The sequence below is a fragment of the Oncorhynchus gorbuscha genome, linkage group LG09 (genome assembly GCF_021184085.1).
Source record: "Oncorhynchus gorbuscha isolate QuinsamMale2020 ecotype Even-year linkage group LG09, OgorEven_v1.0, whole genome shotgun sequence".
Classification (NCBI taxonomy): Eukaryota; Metazoa; Chordata; class Actinopteri; order Salmoniformes; family Salmonidae; genus Oncorhynchus; species Oncorhynchus gorbuscha.
Genome location: NC_060181.1, coordinates 87,738,712 through 87,746,038, shown reverse-complemented (window position 1 = coordinate 87,746,038; position 7,327 = coordinate 87,738,712). Strand labels below are relative to the sequence as shown.

At 42.7% G+C, this 7,327-nt stretch overlaps 1 pseudogene; it reads right to left on the bottom strand.

The window, feature by feature from the left end:
- Positions 1-1,526: 1,526 nt before the first annotated feature.
- Positions 1,527-7,327, bottom strand: part of LOC124044468 — a 7,941-nt pseudogene continuing 2,140 nt past the window's right edge.

Genomic DNA, 7,327 nt, shown 5'->3' with positions numbered 1-7,327 from the left:
TAATCAATCCATCCGCCACCCACCAATTTGGGATGGTGCTCCCAAAAATGGTGGATTATAAAGATGACTAAAAAACATTGAAAAAGATGGTCACAGTTCCTGTCTTCTTAACCTGTCAAGGACTGGGGTTCCGCTAGTGGAAAGCTCCACAAACGATTATGTTAGGTCACCACCAACTCACAGAAAAACCCAGCCATTTTTCCAGCCAAAGAGAGGAGTCACAAAAAGCACAAATAGAGATAAAATGTATGACTAACCTTTGATGATCTTCATCAGATGACACTCATAGGACTTCATGTTTCACGATACATGTATGTTTTGTCCGGTACAGTTGATATTTAAATCTCATTTTATATTGGCGTGTTACGCTCAGTAGTTCCATAACATGCAGTGATATTGCAGAGAGCCACATGAATTCACAGAAGTACTCATTATAAATGTCGATGAAAATACAGTTTTTAGACATGGAAATATAGATACATTTCTCCTTAATGCTACCGCTGTGTCAGATTTCAATAAAACTTTACGGAAAAAGCATAATCTGAGTACGGCGCTCAGAGCACAAACCAGCCAGAGAAATATCCGCCATGTTGGGTAGTCAACATTATTCATAAATAGTATTAGAAATATTCACTTCCCTTTGATGATCTTCATCAGAATGCACTCCCAGGAATCGCAGGTCCACAATAAATGCTTGTTTTATTCGATAATGTCCATCATTTATGTCAATTTATGTCCAATAGCTTCTTTTGTTAGGGCGTTTGGTAAACAAATCCAAATACGCAATTTGTTCCATACGGACGAAACGTTCAAAATGTTATATTACAGGTCGAAGAAACTTGTCAAACTAAGTATAGAATCAATCTTTAGGATGTTCTTATCATAAAAGTTCAATAATGTTCCAACCGGAGAATTCCATTGTCTGTTGAAAAGGAATGGAACAACAGCTACCTCTCAAGTGAAAGCGCGTGACTGAGAACGAGGCTGTAGGCAGACCATTGACTCAAAGAGCTCCCATCCGGCTCCACATCACAGTAGAATCCTCATTCAAGTTTCTAAAGATGGTTGGCATCTAGTGGAAGCCTTAGGAAGTGCAGCATAACCAATATCCCACTGTGTATTCAATAGGGGTGAGTTCAAATACTACAAACCTCAGATTTCCCACTTCCTGTTTGGATTTTTTCTCAGGTTTTTGCCTGCCATATGAGTTCTGTTATACTCACAGACATCATTCAAAAGGTTTTAGAAACTTCAGAGTGTTTTTATCCAATATTAAATAATAATATGCATATATTAGCATCTGGGAAGGAGGCAGTTCACTCTGGGCACGCTATTCCTCCAAAAGTGAAAATGCTGCCCCCCTATTCCAAAGAAGTTTTAAGGGTCTCTCATAGGCTCTCTCTCATCAATGCGGTAGTAGCTTGGTCTGGTCTACTTAGTTCATTGACTGTATATGACTTGTTGTACTACTTGCTGTAGTCAACTATTCTCATTTTCTGATGTAACAAGCCTTTCTTTATTGTAAATGCATTTACTGTAAAAAAAAACAAATATATAAAAAAATGAAGTATTTATGACAAATCAATGCTTTGGTTTTCACTGTGGACCAATGTTGCAGTATTTACTATACACCAATAGTATGAACATTTAAGTTAATATAGTTTCCCAACCATTTAATGTCTAAAAACAATTCTGTCACTTAAAGGCAGGGCTGGATAGTTATTTTACTCCTCGGATTACTGATGAAACTAACAGTTGGCTGCTCCCCGAGGCTCCTCCCACTATCCACACTGGATTCCAGGTCCCTCAGTTGAAACACGTTATTGATCAATCGGAGGGTCTCTTTCCTCACAGATGCCGATAACAGGAAGTACATCACAGGGTCCAGGCAACTGTTGAGGGTGGAGAGTAGCAACACCACTTCATTGGCTTTGTTGAAATTGCTCCTCTAGAAGCAGGAAGTGTCGCTGATCTGGGAGATGACGTAGAACACCGGGACCATGTGATAAGGGACGAAACAGACGGTAAACAGGAAGAGGACGAAGAACGACTTCCTTGCTGTGCAGGTGTAGCGGGGGTGCCTTGGGGAAGTCCGGTTTCTCTCTCGACATCCTCAGCAGCCTGAGGCCGATTTTCCCATAAGACACCACAAGGCAGACAAACACAAGCCAGAACGTGGCATTAATTAAACCCACTTGAGGATCATGGGTATAATGGAGGCAAGGGCCAGGAACCAGATTGTCCCACAGATGGCGGAGCTCAATCTGGTGGCCTTGAGGTGGTACTGGCCCCTGGCGTCACGCTGGATCTTCAGATAGCGATCCACACTGATCACCCCTAAAAAGGTGATACTAATGTACATGTTCATATAGAAGAGGTTCCCCACTACCTTACAGAGGTTGGGGCCCAGGTCCCAGCGGTTTGCTTTACTGTGGTAGAGCACTCTGAATGGAAGACAAATGACCAGTAGCAGGTCGGCTAAAGCTACGTTGATGAAGAACACTCTGACAGAGTTATTTTTGGAGCCAGGATGTTGCCGGTCAGGCCCAAGAAGAAGAGGACTGAGTAAAGGACAGCTAGAGGGATCCGGAGGGAGATGTCGTCAAGGTGACCGTGCTCCATGGGGTCAGGGATCATGGGCAAGAGGGTCGTGAAGGTTTTCTCCGTGGTGACGAGTGGGTGGGAGGAGTTGGAAAAGGGAAAGGCAGTGACGAATGGTGGGGAAGATGTTCATCATGATTTCGGTTTCACTCTTCAGTTCTCAGTCCTGCCGGACAAAGTGAAGAAAAATACAGTTTCAGCCAGAAACATTGTCTACCTCCTTAAATCACTCGGGCACTGAGCACATACTGCCCAGCTGACTGACCACTACTGACTACACTACCGGGCCTATAGGGAAACAAGAGGGGAATAACATAAATTTTTACATGAATTCTCAAGTGGCTAATTGAGGTAAAACAGTCATTCTGCTCATAGATTATGCATGTATCAACTACACATTGATACATCCTGCCCAAAGTGGGAGGTTTAAAAAATACAGAGTATGTCTTTAATTCAACAAAACCTTATCCCCTTGCAAAATACTTCAGAGACCCGTCAGTTAAACCTTGAAATGGTTGGAAAATATTGTGGTTGGTATTTATTTTGTAGCAGTGTAGTGCCATTACTTTGGGCTCTATCCAGTAAAAGGAAAGAGCTTGTTCTTTGCTCTGAGAATGTCATTTGGAATTGACGTAATCAAAGAAAAAATGGGTTTGGTTTGAAATAAGAATGGCAACACAATAATCCACAACACAATCTCTCACAGTGTAACGTTGTCGTTGGTGGAATTAGACCAAGATGCAGCGTGGGGTAGGTTAATCATATTCTTTAATGATAACCTGCAAAACAAGAAAGAGAGAACCAACGAAACGTACAGCCTTGTAGGGCTCAACAGCAACAATACAAGATCCCACAACATAGGTGGGGAAAAAAGGCTACAACGACAGCTGCCTCAGATTGGGAACCATACGCAAAGAAATACAAAACATAGAATGCCCACCCAAATCACACCCTGACCAAACCAAATAGAGACATAAAAAGGCTCTCTAAGAGTCAGGGCGTGACACACAGCACACAAAGAAGAGGATCTTACCTTACCATTTAAATCTGGTAACAGCTTTTCATTCAATACACACAGTACTCACCGTGTGAATTGTGTCCATTTGAAATGTTGTTTCTCTTCTCTCTTTGTGAATGTGCTTTTGTTGCAAAATATCTATCTCTCTCAGAGATTAATAGTTCAGCTTTATTTTCTTAATCCAGTCTGTCTTTTATTTTCTTAATCCAGTCTATTTTTTATTTTCTTAATCCAGTCTGTCTTTTATTTTCTTAATCCAGTCTGTCTTTTATTTTCTTAATCCAGTCTATCTTTTATTTTCTTAATCCAGTCTATTTTTTATTTTCTTAATCCAGTCTATTTGTTATTTTCTTAATCCAGTCTGTCTTTTATTTTCTTAATCCAGTCTGTCTTTTATTTTCTTAATCCAGTCTATTTTTTATTTTCTTAATCCAGTCTATTTGTTATTTTCTTAATCCAGTCTGTTTTTTATTTTCTTAATCCAGTCTGTTTTTTATTTTCTTAATCCAGTCTATTTTTTATTTTCTTAATCCAGTCTATTTGTTATTTTCTTAATCCAGTCTGTCTTTTATTTTCTTAATCCAGTCTGTCTTTTATTTTCTTAATCCAGTCTGTCTTTTATTTTCTTAATCCAGTCTGTTTTGCTCTAGCTTTTTCTCCCTCTTTCTTAGAAAAGTGGAGCTGTTCCAAATAGATGGCTGTAGTCGAAGGTTCCGGTTCTTTAGGTTCTCTTCTTTAGAACACACAGTATCTGCTGTTCTTCCACTCTCTCTTTCCTCTCCTCTGCTTTGCCTCTAGCTATTAACAGCCTTCAGTTGTGCTCTAGTCTCGAAAGCTGTGAAATGGTATAGTGCAGAATCTGATGAGGGCTCAGCCCACTGCTGATTACACATGCTGGAGCACCACCAATAGCACAGACTGCCAATATACACTAATTATACAGCATACCTGAAGTATGCATATTAGTTATATATAACCGCGATTGCAGATCTTTTTTATGCTGTGTCCCACCTACAGCCTTTCTAATGTCATTGAGACCTTCTAGGTTATCGAAACAATGTTTTAGTAGCCACTATGGTTCAAGCATCAGCCCAGTTTTAATCTACCACCCAGGAACTAGCCGTAACCTAACTCTTGGTCTAACCCACCATTTTGAGAAAAACAAAAAAATGGAATACTAAATAGAGACAAAAGTAACTTTGTGTCTGTGTTGAAAATGAGACATGAGTTTGTGCTGCGTTTGTTGTCCTTGTATGAGAATATTGAATATTGAGTCTTCAAACAGCTGGTAGTGAAAGCAGCACTGTCTTCGATGTATAGGTTTCTTTAATGATGTTTTAATGGCTGTAGCGGTCTAGGGCTAATGGCTAGGGCTGTGGCGATCTAGGGCTAAGGGCTATGGCGGTCTAGGGCTAATGGCTAGGGCTGTGGCGTTCTAGGGCTAATGGCTAGGGCTGTGGCGGTCTAGGACTAATGGCCAGGGCTGTGGCGGCCTAGGGCTAATGGCTAGGGCTGTGGCGGTCTAGGGCTAATGGCTAGGGCTGTGGCGGTCTAAGGCTGTGGCGGCCTAGGGCTAATGGCTAGGGCTGTGGCGGTCTAGGACTAATGGCTAGGGCTGTAGCGGTCTAGGGCTAATGGCTAGGGCTGTGGCAGCCTAGGTCTAATGGCTAGGGCTGTGGCGGTCTAGGACTAATGGCTAGGGCTGTAGCGGTCTAGGGCTAATGGCTAGGGCTGTGGCGGTCATGACATTTTGTCAGGCGGTTGTCATGCAAATAAAAAAAAATACTTCCGGACTTACACTAATTGACCGTTAATTAACATAAACACATTTTGCATCTCCAAGCTTCCACATGTAATATACAAGCCACTGATGTGGACCTTTAGAACATGTACATTTTAAAAAGTATAATAAATCCATTTGTAAGTCGCTCTGGATAAGAGCGTCTGCTAAATGACTTAAATGTAAATGTAATATAGCCTACACAATCGTTATTTTAGACAGGTCTAAAGAATCATGATATGACGAAAATGTCAGAGGAAGGCCCAAAAAATTGTCATAGACTCCAGTTACCCAAGTCATAGACTGTTCTCTCTGCTACTGCACGGCAAGTGGTACCGGAGCGCCAAGTCTAGGACCAAAAGGCTCCTTAACAGCTTCTACCCCCAACCCATAAGACTGCTGAACAATAAATCAAATGGCCACCCTGTCTATGGAGACCCCCCCCCATTTGTTTTTACACTGCTGCTACTCGCTGTTTATTATCTATGCATAGTCACTTTACCCCTACCTACATGTACAAACTACTTAGACTAATCTGTACCCCCAGCACATTCACTCTGTACCAGTACCCCCTGTATATATCCTCCACACTGACTCTGTACCAGTACCCCCTGTATATAGCCTCCACACTGACTCTGTACCAGTACCCCCTGTATATATCCTCCACATTCACTCTGTACCAGTACCCCTGTATATATCCTCCACACTGACTCTGTACCAGTACCCCTGTATATATCCTCCACACTGACTCTGTACCAGTACCCCTGTATATCCTCCACACTGACTCTGTACCAGTACCCCCTGTATATATCCTCCACACTGACTCTGTACCAGTACCCCCTGTATATATCCTCCACACTGACTCTGTACCAGTACCCCCTGTATATATCCTCCACACTGACTCTGTACCAGTACCCCCTGTATATATCCTCCACACTGACTCTGTACCAGTACCCCCTGTATATATCCTCCACACTGACTCTGTACCAGTACCCCCTGTATATATCCTCCACATTCACTCTGTACCAGTACCCCCTGTATATATCCTCCACATTCACTCTGTACCAGTACCCCCTGTATATATCCTCCACATTCACTCTGTACCAGTACCCCCTGTATATATCCTCCACACTGACTCTGTACCAGTACCCCCTGTATATATCCTCCACACTGACTCTGTACCAGTGCCCCTGTATATATCCTCCACACTGACTCTGTACCAGTACCCCTGTATATATCCTCCACACTGACTCTGTACCAGTACCCCCTGTATATATCCTCCACACTGACTCTGTACCAGTACCCCTGTATATATCCTCCACACTGACTCTGTACCAGTACCCCCTGTATATATCCTCCACACTGACTCTGTACCAGTACCCCCTGTATATATCCTCCACACTGACTCTGTACCAGTACCCCCTGTATATATCCTCCACATTCACTCTGTACCAGTACCCCCTGTATATATCCTCCACACTGACTCTGTACCAGTACCCCCTGTATATATCCTCCACACTGACTCTGTACCAGTACCCCTGTATATATCCTCCACACTGACTCTGTACCAGTACCCCCTGCCTCCACATTCTCTGTACCAGTACCCCTGTATATATCCTCCACATTCACTCTGTACCAGTACCCCCTGTATATATCCTCCACACTGACTCTGTACCAGTACCCCCTGTATATATCCTCCACACTGACTCTGTACTGGTACCCCTGTATATATCCTCCACACTGACTCTGTACTGGTACCCCTGTATATATCCTCCACACTGACTCTGTACCAGTACCCCCTGTATATATCCTCCACACTGACTCTGTACCAGTACCCTGTATATATCCTCCACACTGACTCTGTACCAGTACCCCCTGTATATATCCTCCCACTGACTCTGTACCAGTACCCCCTGTATATATCCTCC